General features: G+C 36.9%; 1 non-coding gene across 1 annotated transcript; it reads left to right on the top strand.

The window, feature by feature from the left end:
* The first annotated feature begins 216 nt into the window (after nucleotides 1-216).
* Nucleotides 217-319, top strand: LOC136123034 (U6 spliceosomal RNA). The gene has a single exon (XR_010655909.1). It is a non-coding gene; the product is annotated as a U6 spliceosomal RNA (small nuclear RNA).
* Nucleotides 320-13,888: the final 13,569 nt, after the last annotated feature.

Here is a 13,888-nt window from a genome sequence, read left to right as displayed (position 1 = left end):
GCACACTCACCACCCTCCCTTGCAGCAAACACATACAGTTAAGAAACAAAATTTTTGAAATAACACATTTACTTATTATTACCATTTTTACTTGTTCTATTTTCTTCTATTCTGTGTCTTTGTAAAATACTGGTCACTCAATTAAATTGATTTAATGTTCCATCAACATGCAGCTGAAAAAAAACTGCCTTATTGGTACTGTCCAAAACTACTTGGAGTTCTGAGCTTGGCAACAGCATACTAAAATTGGAACAACTGGAGATTAGCATGGCACCTGGGCAAGGATGACACACACATTTGTAAAGAATTCCATATTTTTAAAAAAGTCACTTGGGGAATTGTCCAATCATGGATGAATGGACAAGCAAAATGTAATAGATACAAACAATGGAATATTATTTAGCCTTTAACAGGAAGGAAATGTTGACACCTGCTAAGACATGAAGGAATCTTGGAAACATTATGCTAAGTGGAATCAGCCAGTCACAAAAGAACAAATACTTTATGATTCCACCTGTATAAGATAGCGAGAGTAATCAAATTCATAGAGACAAAAAATAGAATAATAGTTGCCAGGGCTGGAGGAAGGACGAATTATTTCATGGGTATAGAGTTTCAGTTTTGCAAGATGAATAGAGTTCTTCGGATGGATGGTGGAACAGTTGCATGAAAATGTGAATGTACCTAATGCCACTGAACTTTACGCTTAAAAATGGTTCAAATGGTAAGTTTTATGTTATGTATACTTTACCACAATTACAAAAACATCACTGGACAACACAAATTTCATTGATATATTTCAGATTGATTGAATCAGAGGTTGGGATCCTGAATCTGGGAATTTTTAAGAGCTATCCAGGTGAATTTGATGCAAAGTGGTTTGGAAATCACTGCTTTAGAATATAACTATGATTTTCCCTCCTAACACCCACATTCTTTTGCCATTTCTCTGAGAGAAACAAGAAGTGTGTGGTGAGACCCTGCAGATCATAACTTTACTCCTGATCAGGATTTTTTTTTTTTTTTTTTTTTTTTTGCGGTGCGCGGGCCTCTCACTGTCGCGGCCTCTCCCGTTGCGGAGCACAGGCTCTGGACGGGCAGACTCAGCGGCCATGGCTCACAGGCCCAGCCGCTCCGCGGCATGTGGGATCTTCCCGGACCGGGGCACGAACCCGTGTCCCCTGCATGAGCAGGCGGAGTCTCAACCACTGTGCCACCAGGGAAGCCCAGGATTATTTTTTTAAAAAGATTAAAATTTACCCTCCCCAAAGACCTCACCTCCAAATAGTATTAGAATTGGTCATTAGGATTTAACATATGAACTTTGGGAAGACACAATCATTCAGAACACAGCAGCTATCTTTTTTTGTGTGTTTTATATACCAAGTCCTGTACATACATTAATTTATCTAACATGGCAGTGTCCCATTTAGGATTTATATTTTTATTTTATTGATGAGGCAACAGAAGCTCAGAGAAGTTAATACCTTGCCCAATGTCTGAAAGCCCATACCTGATGGAAACTACATCTATCCGGCCCCCAAACTTTTAGTCTTTTCAACACTATCCTCCTTCTCTGCACAATTTTATTCCATTCTTCCACAGCACAGTGGAGGAGACCTCATTACTGTCATTTTTAAAATAAGAAAAGAACCTCAGGGAGATGACTTTATGAAGGTCACCCAGGAAGCCTTCCACGTTTTGATTCGATTTTCACCCATAAAATAGAGCTATTTTACCTCTGAGAAATATATTGAAGAAACCAAATAAAACTGAATGTCATAAAAATAATGCGAGAAGAGTAAAATCTTGATTAATATGAAAGTGCCAGGCAGCTACGGTTAATTGAAGGTTAACTAGAGGCTTCTTTTTGTTTTAACCTTTAATGCTGAAAATCCTTTCAGAATAGATTTAGCCACATCCTGGTTTATGTAAGTTTAGTGTAATGAACACAGTTAAATCTTTCTTTGAGTGTTTTCTTTTTCTTTTTTTTAACTTCTGTATATCCTTGTAGATGTGGATCATATAGGAAATTGATTTGAATTTTTATGGAGGCCAAGAAAAAAACTAAAAGTGGCTCTTTAGACCAAGTCTTTCATAGGACCTCATATGGTCTCTTGCTTTAAAATAAAGCACCAAAACAGTTCCAGGTCTAGTTCATTATTTTGTTTTTGCTGTTTGTCTGTTGTTTTTTTTTTTCCTTTGGAAGGTGTTTTTTGTTTTGGGGTTTTTTTTTTGTTTGCTTTTTCTTTTTTGTGAGACTGATTCAAGGAGGTTGGTCTGTGGAAGACAATTATACAATTGAATAGTACTTTAAGCTCCTCTCCCTCCAAATGGAATTTTAGGCTGAAGAACTATTACCATTTTTTCTGCTTATACAGGATATTCCCTTATATCGAGGAAAAAATGTATTTACAATTCTATAGATTGTTCAGAGATAATAAAACTCTGAACTTTTTCATTTATTAGGAAAAATATAAAGGTGCAGTTTTCTCACAGAAGCCAGTGAATCCCACTCTGAACAGTTGACCTCAATCTCCCTTTGCCTAGACTGACACCCATCATCCTTCCCTGTTTGCATTATCCAGCGCCTTTACTATTTTCATTGAAATACATTTATTGAAACAGAGGGATGAATAATTTGATGTGGGAAAGAGTGAAGACAGAATCAAAGAGACACACACCAGAAATGGCTACTACAAGTGCTTTGGGTGTCTTTATTGGCTGGTCAACACTATAGATTTTATAGATTAGCAAAATTAATTTAGAAATAGATTTTATTGTTTAAATTAGTGATTTTCAAAATAGAGACTAAAATAGTTTTTAAAAATTAATAGAAAATTGGGGCCTTTTTAGGAGTCAATCTGCGGCAAGTATTTCTGGTTACAAAAAAACGTTTAATTTATACACTTTTATTCTTATAAAAGATGCTAGTAGAGGAAAATAAAATACCAAACATCAATAAATGTTATGTTGGCAAATATAAAAAAATAAAAATATAAAATATTTTAGAAACATTTACTCTGCCATAAGACTATAGTTTAAAAGTCTAACCAAACATTTCCCTTTAAGAAGGGCCCCCTATGTTTGATTACTACAGAGGCCTCTGTCTAAACACTAGTTTAGAAGACTACTGTTGACCCAGGTCTGATGAGGTAGTCAGCTGAATCCTACTGCTATAATATTGCATTGTCCAGTGAATCTTTCATCCTAGGTATAGTCTTAGCACCCTAAAGGAAAAACATAAAGCCGAGGAGTGGTAGAGTTTATAGGACAGTTTTGTGTATGCTGGCTACTAAATGACTGTATTTGCAGAAGAATTTCATTTTTAATTACTTAGAAAGTTTGCTTTCTTTACTTAGAAAGATGCCACGAAAGCAGTATATAACCTTCTCCTGCTTACAACTATTGGCTATTGATTTCTACCCAAAGAAGCCTAAATATTTGTATATCCAGATTGGTTTAGGTCAGTTTATAACATGATATATCAAAATAAAGCTTGAGTGAGATTCCTAAGGATATTCAGCCAGTGCATAGACTAAAAGATCAATAATATCCTTTCCACTTTAAAGACACAGAACTCTTCCTATGAGCCTACATTCGGAACATTCCTAGAAAAGGAATCAGTTCTCTGGAACATTTTGGTGATTAGAAATGACTTTGCCAAGAAGAATTTGCTCACACCTGTGTTCTTGGATTGATGGTTCTTTTATAGAAGTTGTTTTGCTATAACACAAGTAGACCTTAAATGAGAATATAGAAAGCGTGATGATAATGTAGTCCCAGCATTTTACATGGAAGGGGTTGTAAGTAGAGAGTACACCTGAAGGGGCAACGATTGAGTCTGGCTACCAGAAAAGAAGCTGAAGGCTGTCCCAGTCAGTGTGAAAAGTAACCTGAAGTTCTCATGCATATGATCTTAGAGAAGAAGTAGGACCACCCTCTTTTCCCCTCTACATAGCCCTCTCAGCCTTCCTGCTGCAATTCAGAATCTCTGCTTTCAGGCTGAGCTTAATGTTTACCTGAGTCTTGCATTACAAGATTTAAAAATTGTTGGGGAGATGCCAAATGATCTAGCAGAGAGATCCACAACAAGACACATAATTCAAACAGGTTTGACAGACATAGGATTCATATTTCTAGTATATTGCCTGGAAAGTCAATTGCCTTTCATGTCTAGTTGCAAAGAGTTAACAATCCATGTAAAACCCAAAACTTACATTTTCAGCAGAAAATCTGGCTCCATGTTTTTGAGAGTTATTTATGTTATTAAGAGGGCTAAATGTCACTTATACATATCACCACATTTGTGGAGATGGCTATCAGATATCTTAATCTTCAAAGCTGTTATATATTGTGGTTGGAGACATATTCTATCAAACTACCCCTTTTTCTAACACTAGCCAAGGTGATGACAGAGAGAGAGTTGCCTAACCTGATGAAATCTCATTTCCCAAATTCTTCTATCTCATCTAAGTTAGTTTGGGTCAGCATCTATCTTTCCTGCTTTCTTCCATCTGTTCTATTTTCACACTTGTCTAATTTATCATTTGATTGATACTCTAGCTATCTACCATATTGTTCAAAAGACAAAGAGAACATTATATCTTTAGAATTTTAATAAAATAAATTTAAGTGATTTTAAACTTAGTGCCTTTCCCAGCCCACAGCCTTACTCTACCTTTACTATGAGCCAGTTGCTCCATAGCTACTGGAAAGACAGTAAAATAAAAGGGTAGTACAAGCTTGAGGAGGGGGCTAGGGAAATAGTGAAAGTTTGTTAGGCACCTCCCACTATAATGGCATTAGCTGAAAGCTTACTTTTCCTTGAAGATGTTGGAAGATCCAAACAGCACTCCTTCCCTAACCCTGAGAAAAGCTATATAATATATAAAATAATCATTTTTCTTGAGCTCATTAGAGAGCTGAAGTCACAAGACAATCAAGTAAACTGAATTCTAAATAAGGACAAGCCTCATCCAAAAGACATCAAGACATACAAACTTATTCACCTTAGGCAGAGTATGGGACATACATCAAACAAGTGGGTAAAAAGAAATCAGCTAAATTTAACAAATTCTTAATACCAAGTGTGACTCTGCATTTCAGTTAAGAATAGCTGGTGGAGTGAGACACAAGGGGAGTTCACACTCACTCATACCCTCTTTTCCACAGACCTCCATCAGGGGCTTACAAAAAAAATGGAGGCAGCACAAGTGATGAGGTGAGCCCCGCCAGTGGCACAGGTGTGAAGGCGGTGAACAGCAGCTGCTAATGACCAGGCTAAGGCTGTGCCTACTTCCCTGAAGTGTTCTTTCCTACAAAACAAAAGCCTTAATCTGCTATTGTGGGGAAATAAACTCTCTCCTCCCAGGCATGGGTAGAGATTCATTGCTTCTGAGGTAGGAATAGATGTAAAACCTGTCTGCCTCTGGGAAAGGGGTAGAGGAGCCTATCATCCTAAGGACACAACCAGTGATCCATTCTTGCTGAGTTAGAAGTAGAAACAAAACTCCTTCTCCTTGAACCTAGCATCCTACACTCTTCAAAAAAGAGATCTGCTATTACTGCAGGAAAGGTAGAAAACCTCTGCCTAAGAATACTGAGAAAAGGAGCAGGAATGGAGAAAAGGCCAAACCACAGAGACTCAGGCACACAAATCCACCTAAAACTTACCAGGAAAGTAAAATGCCCTACCCCCACAAGAAATCTAGTGGCAGGGACTACCAAAACCTGAGACTAGAATTTGAACACTGAGAAAGAACTTCCAACTTCCCAGGCACCACCCTAAATACAAGCTAATGGAAGCCAAACACTGGAAGAACTGAAGCCTGTACTATACCAGGAACAGGTTTACCAAGCCCAGCTCAGCTATGGAAATCCACTCCCCACACCTAGAGCTTTATTGAAAAAGAGGCAAGTAAAGAGGGGTGGGGGAGGGGGGCTTTACCATTTACTGGCATATATGCTATTTATCTCAGATTCTATACTTCTTTTTAACAACATTAATCATTTAGTCAAAAAATATAAGACACACACTGAAACAAGAAAAAATCCATTTCAATAGTTAAAGCAATTAATAGAACCAGAGGAATGACTCACATATTTGAACAATCAGATGGGTCTTTAAAATAGTCATGATTAATAGGTTAAAGTATCTAGTAGGAAAGATAGATCACATACAGGAACAGATAAAAATTATAGCAGAGAGAAAGAAATTAGTTTTTAAAAGTTGAGTACATGCTAGTAAAAAGAAAGAGCCATCAAAGATGAAGATTTCCTTCACTGAACTTATCAGAAGACCAGATACTACTGAAAAATAACCAGTGAGTGAGAAGATAGGTAAATAAAAATATCCAAAATGAAAGGTAAATAGAAGCAACAGAGAGAGAGGGAAAGAAAGAAAGAGAGAGGGAAAGAAAGAAAGAAAGAAAGAAAGAAAGAAAGAAAGAAAGAAAGAAAGAAAGAAAGAAAAAAGAAAGAAAGAAAGAAGGAAGGAAGGAAGGAAAGCAAGCAAGAAAGAAAGAAAGGAAAAAAGAAAGAAGAAAGGGGAAGGAAAAACAGGAGGGAGGAAGAAAGAGGAATGGAAGAAAAGAAAAAAGAGAGAAAGAGAAAAGAGTATCCAACAGCTGTGGTACCATATCCATTGGCCTAATATGCATGTATCATGCTTCTCCCAAAAGAGGAGAGACAGAGTGTGGTAGAAGACATATTTAAAGAGGTAATGAGAATTTTTCAAGATTAAAGGAAGAAGACAAACCAAAGATCTAAGAATCAGAGGACACACGCACACACACACACACACACACACACACACACATATATATGAGTCAAACTGCTTAAAACCAAAGAAAAAGAAAATATCTTGAAGGCAGAGAAAAGAGAAACATTACATGCAAAGAAACAAAGATAAGAATATAGCAAAGCAGAAGGCAATGGAGTGACATCTTAAAAGTGTTTAAAGATATAGAAATTATCAATCCAGAATTGTACACCCAATAAAACTACCTTTCAAAAGTAAAGACAAAACAAGTTTTTTTCTTTTCATATCAATGACTGCAAAGATAATTCTTTGCCAGCAGAACTGTGCTAGAAGAAGCATTAAAGGAAGTTCTTCAGGCAGAAGTTTTGGTTCTATAAAAAACTAGATCTATACAAAGTAAAAAGGAGTACTAAAAATGGTAAAAATGAGCAGAAATATAAAACATTTTTATTTTATTCAATTTAGAAGCTAGTTGAAGATAATATTTGACAAGGGCCAGGAATACTCAATGGAAAAAGATAGTCTCTTCAATAAATGGTGTTGAGAAAACTGTATATTCACAAGCAGAATAATGAAATTGTACCCCTATCTTAAACCACTCATAAAAATTAGCTTGAAATAGGTTGAAGACTTAAACATAAGACCTGAAACCATAAAACTACTAGAACAAAGCACAGGGAAAATGCTTCTCAAGATGCATCTTGGCAAAAATTTTTGATATGACAAAAAAGCACAAGACACAAAAGCAAAAGTAAACAAGTAGGACTACATCAAACTAGAAAGCTTCTGCACAGCAAAAGAAACAATCAACAAAATAAAAAGGCAAAATAAGAAGTGGGAGAAAATATCTGCAAACCATGTACCTGATAAGGGGTTAATATCAAAAGTATATAAGAAACTCATACAACTAAATAGCAAACAGACAAGCAAATAAACAAAACAACAACAATAATCCAATTACAAAACAGGCTGAAGAACTAAATAGACATTTTTCCAAAGAAGATATACAAATGACCAACAGGTACATGAAGAGATGCTCAACATCACTAATCATCAGGGAAATGCAAAGTAAAACCACAATGAGATGGGCTTCTCTGGTGGCACAGTGGTTAAGGATCTGCCAGGCAATACAGGGGACATGGGTTTGAGCCCTGGTCTGGGGAGATCCCACTTGCCATGGAGCAGCTGAGCCCGAGAGCCACAACTACTGAGCCTGCGCTCTAGAGCCCGTAAGCCACAACTACTGAAGCCCACGCGCCTAGAGCCTGTGTCTCTCAACAAGAGAAGCCACCGCAATGAGAAGCCTGTGCACCGCAACGAAGAGTAGCCCCCGCTCTCCACAACTAGAGAAAGCTCACATGGAATAATGAAGACCCAATGCAGCCAAAAATATAAATAAATAAATAAGTAAAATTAAAGCAAAAAAACCCCCCACGATATCACTTCATATCTCTTAGAATGGCTATTATCAAAAAGAGAGAGAGAGAGAGAGAGAAAGAGATAACAAGTGTTGCTGAGGATGTGGAGAAAAGGGAACTCTTGTGCACTGTTGGTGGGAATGGAACTATGGAAAATAGTATGAAGGTTCTTCAAAAAATTAAACATAGAACTACCACATGATCCAGCAGTCCCACTTTTGGGTAAATATCCAGTGGAAATAAAATGAAGATCTTGAAGAGCTGTCTGCACTCCCATGTTCACTGAAGCTTTATTCACAATAGCCAAGACACTAAAACAACTTAAGTGTCCATCACTGGAAGAATGGATAAAGAAGATGTAGTGTATAATATATATACTATATATATAATGGAATATTATTCAGCCATGAGAAAGAAGGAAATCCTGCCATTTGTGATATGGATGCATGGATGGACCTTGAGGGCATTATGCTAAGTGAATTAAGTCAGACAGAGAAAAACAAATACTGTATTCTATTACTTACATGTGGAATCTAAAAAAAGCTGAGCTCCTAGAAACAGAGAGTAGAATGGTGGTAGCCAGGGGCTGGGGGGGTACAGGTGGAGAATAGGGAGATGTCAGTCAAAGGGTACAGTTTTAAGATGATCTTTCCAGTTATAAGATGAATAAGTTGTTTTACAGCACAGTGATTATAGTTAATATTATTTTACTATATACTTGAAAGTTGCTAAGAGTAGATCTTAAATGTTCTCACTATAAAAAAGTAATTATGTGAGGTAATAGAGGTGTTAACTAACCCATCTCTGGTAATCATTTCTCAATATAAAAGTGTATCAAAAAAAAGTGTATCAAATCATCACAATGTACACCTTCAACTTATACAATTTTTTACGTCAATTATATCTCAGTAAAGCTGGAAAAAATCAGTTACAAAACCGTATGTGTTAACAAACAGTAAATGATATACGAGGTGCTGGAAAGAGCGTATAATGTACTCTTTCGAGAATCTTGGCTGTAAAATAAAGGAAAAAGTTAGGTGGACTAGAATGAGACAATGAATCAATTGCCTCTTTTGGCTTTAGTTAAGGAGAAATTTGAATATGTTGAAGACAGTTGATAAAAATTTTAGTAAGAAGAAATAAAGATGGGAGAGAAAATGTGCTGGGGCTAGTTTTAGTGGGAAGAAATGTGGTTCAGACCCATATGGAGGAATTAGTCTAACACTGATGGACAGACACCTCTTCAGTAGAAACAGAGCAAAAGCAGTAAGCGTGGGTATGAACTCAGATGACTGTAACTGTTTATTGTAAATTTTTATAGTGTTGAGTATTTAGATAGTATCCTGCTGCCTCCTTAAAGTTTTGATTTTAAATGTTCCATAGCTTTTATAAAGTAAGTTCTGAAGAGCTGAAAGCAAAATGGAGGATTTGCTGAGTAACAGTTGCATAATAATATAATAATAAAAACAATGGCAGGCATTCCATTCTCAGAAGGCAAAGAGGAGGATGAGTACCCTTTAAATCATCTGACACCTATTGGAACCAGAAATATAATATTTATCTGACGAATACATTTTTGTAATTAAAATATTCTTGAAAAAAATAAATGGTCTTATGTACTTTGAGGGTCAACATCATAATGGAAAAAAATCTACATTTTATTCTAAGTTTTAAAGTCTGTCTTCCCAATCGAATAAGATGCTTGTGGCTAAGGTGTGTTAATAAAAATATCCCAGAACTCTACTCTGTAATATGTATTTTTAATCACTTTCTCCAGATAACTTAATTCCTTTCTCAGATTTTTAAAATGAAGAATGACACGTCATTGTTATGACACAATGAGGTAAGATTTCAAAGTGTGAGTGGGTGTTAGGCAGAAGAAAACTGCTAACAAATTTAAAAAATGTAGGTTGGAGTCCCACATACCATTTTAAAAAACAGTCATGTCTATTGCTCTCAATCACTTATTGCTAAAAATAAAATATCACAGGATATAAAGTGTCAAAGAGGCAGTCAAGAGACTTCCTTCACATTTTTCATTGCATAAAATTAATTGGTTCAATTGAAGTTGGAGGATTGTCTGGGGGTTTCTGATAAATGCTCTTTAAAAACCTTGTAGCAGTAGGTTTTGAAGTGAGAGGGAAATCTATTTATTAGTACAAGATGTTCCATTGGAGGCATTTGTAATTTGGTCAAACTAATTCTAGAAATAAATGTTCCCATCAGAAGTTGCATGCATTGCCAATAAAATAAATGTGAGATAGAACTAGTGCACAGAGAGAATGTTGCTCTTAGCGGAAATATAAATCTTTTTTTTTTTTTAGGTGAGATCAAAAACTCTAAGTAAATCTATTTTCCTTGTTATGGTGCAGAGTACATATAAGGCTCTCATCCTGGTCTCAGAGTCTCCGTTAAGGGGCACAGTCCTTAGTGTCATATTGTTCTTCTTGTGAATAGAGTTTGATAGAGACATGTTGTTTGTTTTCAACTGTTATACGAATGCTGGCCTGTGAAAATTCCAAGACAGATCACAGGGTAAGAAACAGTTGGGCGAGTCATGCTTCTACCCTCTAACCAATAGTTTAGAGTATATTATACTACAGTATCTAAAATTGAAAACTTTAGAGTTTACTACCACTACCACAGCGTGAGTTGCTTGGGTTCAGTGGTGATGCAATGGAAAGGGCCTCAGTGCAGGGCTCACCTGGCCCAAGTTTGCACCTTAGCACTAAAACTTTTGAGTCAAGTTGGCCAAGTTACCTTCCTGGGGCTTAAGATATACTTGCATAAATGGAAATAATGAAAACTGCTTTCATCAAAAATTTGTTGAGTGAATTACCCAAGAAAATGTATGTTAGAGCAATCTGTAAATTTCAAAGATCTATATAACTTTAAGGAATTTTTATTATTGCTAAGAGTAGCAAATGTCAAAGCTGCTCCAGAAAGTAGGGCCAACAGTGAGTATTTGAAACTCCCTCTTGGTCCTGATTTGGGAAATCTTTTCATCAGTCACAACAGTTATTTATTTAACGGCCTTAGTTCTGTGTCTTTTTAAAAAGTCCTTGACCAAATAATAATCAAACCTTTTAAAGAGCAGATTTCCTATTTTAATGACTTGCTAGGACTTAATGAGCCACAATGACTAAGAGTGACTGATCATTGTCATGTTCATATGTTTCTGTGCATGTTCATATGTTACTATGGGTGACTGTCTAAAAAAAGCTTATTCATGAAGACAAAGAGAACTGCATGTGTTGCTTACAGAACCTCACACCATGGTGGGAATGGAGCAGGAAGCACAAACAGCCAGGCTCACTAACTCAGAATGAGAGCTAGGAAATAATAAGGGTGCAGTTGTATTTTGTTTCCTAATAGAAATTGGGCATCTGAGGCCAAATATCGATAATTTTTTAAAACACTTTAAAATTCTTCCCCCACACTTTTCATTTTTCTACTTTTCTAAAGTTACATTCTTTTATATATGACTACTTTTCAAAATGCTTGTCAATGGATGTCACAGGATATAACAGGAAAAAATAAAACAGTGTTTCAGTACCTCTATGTATAAAAACACAGAGACATATTCTCCCATTTCGCCCACCTCCACACACACCCACTGTGGAAAGGATATGTGTTGGCTTATGAATCCCACTTAAGTGGCTTATGTTCCCACTCAAAGATTTTGCTGCAACGAAAGAGTTAACTGACTTCAGAGGTGTGTGTCAAACTCCCTCTGAGGAAAAATTGTGCTGGTACATCAAATAAGCATTTGGCATTGCCAAAGAGCACTGGAAAAGACCCAATGTCATAGTCAGAGTTTGGAGCATGCCCAGATAGTACAGATGAGGGATCAGAAAAAAGGAGTTCAATTCTGAGCATTCTGTGTTGGAAGAATTAGTTCCATTTCAGAAGCTTTCACTGCGTGGTGACCATGTGTCCACACTACTCTAGGCACTGGGACCTCACTGGAGAATAGGCACAAGTCCCTCCCTCAAAGAAATCACAGAGTCCCTGAGCAGGGATTTCTAATGTCCTGTGGTGTGATGGAGAGACAGAAGACGGATTCATTCTCAGCCTAACCTGAGCTGACTCAACTGAGTTGCCCATTAAATGATGACTAGAGATTGTCCCCGATTACAATGGTTCAACTTAACGATTTTTTGAGTTCACTATGGTGTGAAAGCTCTATGTATTCAGTAGAAACTAATTCCGACTTTGAATTTTGCTCTTTTGCCTGGCAAGCAATATGCAGTAGATACTCTCTTGTGATGCTGGGCAGGGCAGCAAGCGGCAGCTCCCAGTCAGGAAACAGCCCATACATTTACAGCCATTCTGTACCCAGACAACCAGCTGTTTTTCACTTTCAGTGAAGTATTCAATTAATTGCATGAGGTATTCAACACTTTATTATAAAACAGGTTTTGTGTTAGGTGACTTTACCCAACTGTGGGCTAATGTGAATATTCTGAGCACATTTAAGGTAGGCTAAGCTATGATGGTGGGTAGGTTAGGTGTTTTTTGTTTTGTTTTGTTTTTTGTGGTACGCGGGCCTCTCACTGTTGTGGCCTCTCCCGTTGCGGAGCACAGGCTCCGGACGCGCAGGCTCAGCGGCCATGGCTCACGGGCCCCACCGCTCTGCGGCATGTGGGATCTTCCCGGACCGGGGCACGAACCCGTGTCGCCTGCATCGGCAGGCGGACTCTCAACCACTGCGCCACCAGGGAAGCCCTAGCTTAGGTGTTTGAAATGAATTTTCGACTTAGGATAGTTTCAACTTTTGATGGGTTTTTCCGAACATAACCCCATCATAAGAGGAGGAAGATCTGTAGATATCAGCCATATCTTGGGAGCACTGAAAAAGCAAAAGCATTTAGACTGAGAGACGGCATATACCAAGGCAGTTCAGCATTGCAGGGACACAAAACATGGGATAGAAGGGCAAGCAATGAAGCTTGGAGAAATAAGCAAAAGTCTTTATGAAGGGATTGTTCTCTTTTTAAGGATCAAGGAGCTTGGACTTCTTTCTGCAGATATAGTTTCATAACCTCTCTTATCATCAACTTGACCTGGAAAGGTTCTTTCTTAACACAGATTCCTGCTCCACCTCTCATCCTTTAAACAGCTATCAATTCAGTAGGCCCAGGATGGGCTCTGGAATATATCAGTTACAAAGAAAACAAAAATCCTTTTAAAGGAAAACAGAAAAACACAGTATAGAAATAAGTCTGTCAGGAATCACAAAAAATATAATTTTGTTTTACTATGTTGATTTAATATTTGATATTATTTAATATTTTTTCATGATAAACCAACAAGCTCTTAACAAGTAATAGATGAGAACTTTCCTAATCTATTAAAGGGTATCAATCAAATATATAGTAAAGAGCATGCCTTATATTGAAACTTTAGAAACTTTCCTACTAATGTCAAGGACAAACTGCGGCTCTTGTTGTCACTATTAAGTAACATCTTACTAGAATATTTGACAGAAGGAGGGGGAAGATCAGGAGGTAGACAAAAAAAATAAGAAAAGGAGAGGTACAGAAAATGTGAATATTCATGAAAACAAGATTATCAACTTAGAAAATCAATAGGCATCTAGAATGAATTATTAGAACTAATTAGAACATTTTCCAGTATTGTTGAATACAAGATGAACATAAAAATTAATAATGTTTCTATACAGTCAATATTCATTTAGAAAATG

Source organism: Phocoena phocoena, chromosome 4 (genome assembly GCF_963924675.1).
Source record: "Phocoena phocoena chromosome 4, mPhoPho1.1, whole genome shotgun sequence".
Classification (NCBI taxonomy): Eukaryota; Metazoa; Chordata; class Mammalia; order Artiodactyla; family Phocoenidae; genus Phocoena; species Phocoena phocoena.
This window is presented reverse-complemented; position numbering and strand designations above follow the sequence as displayed.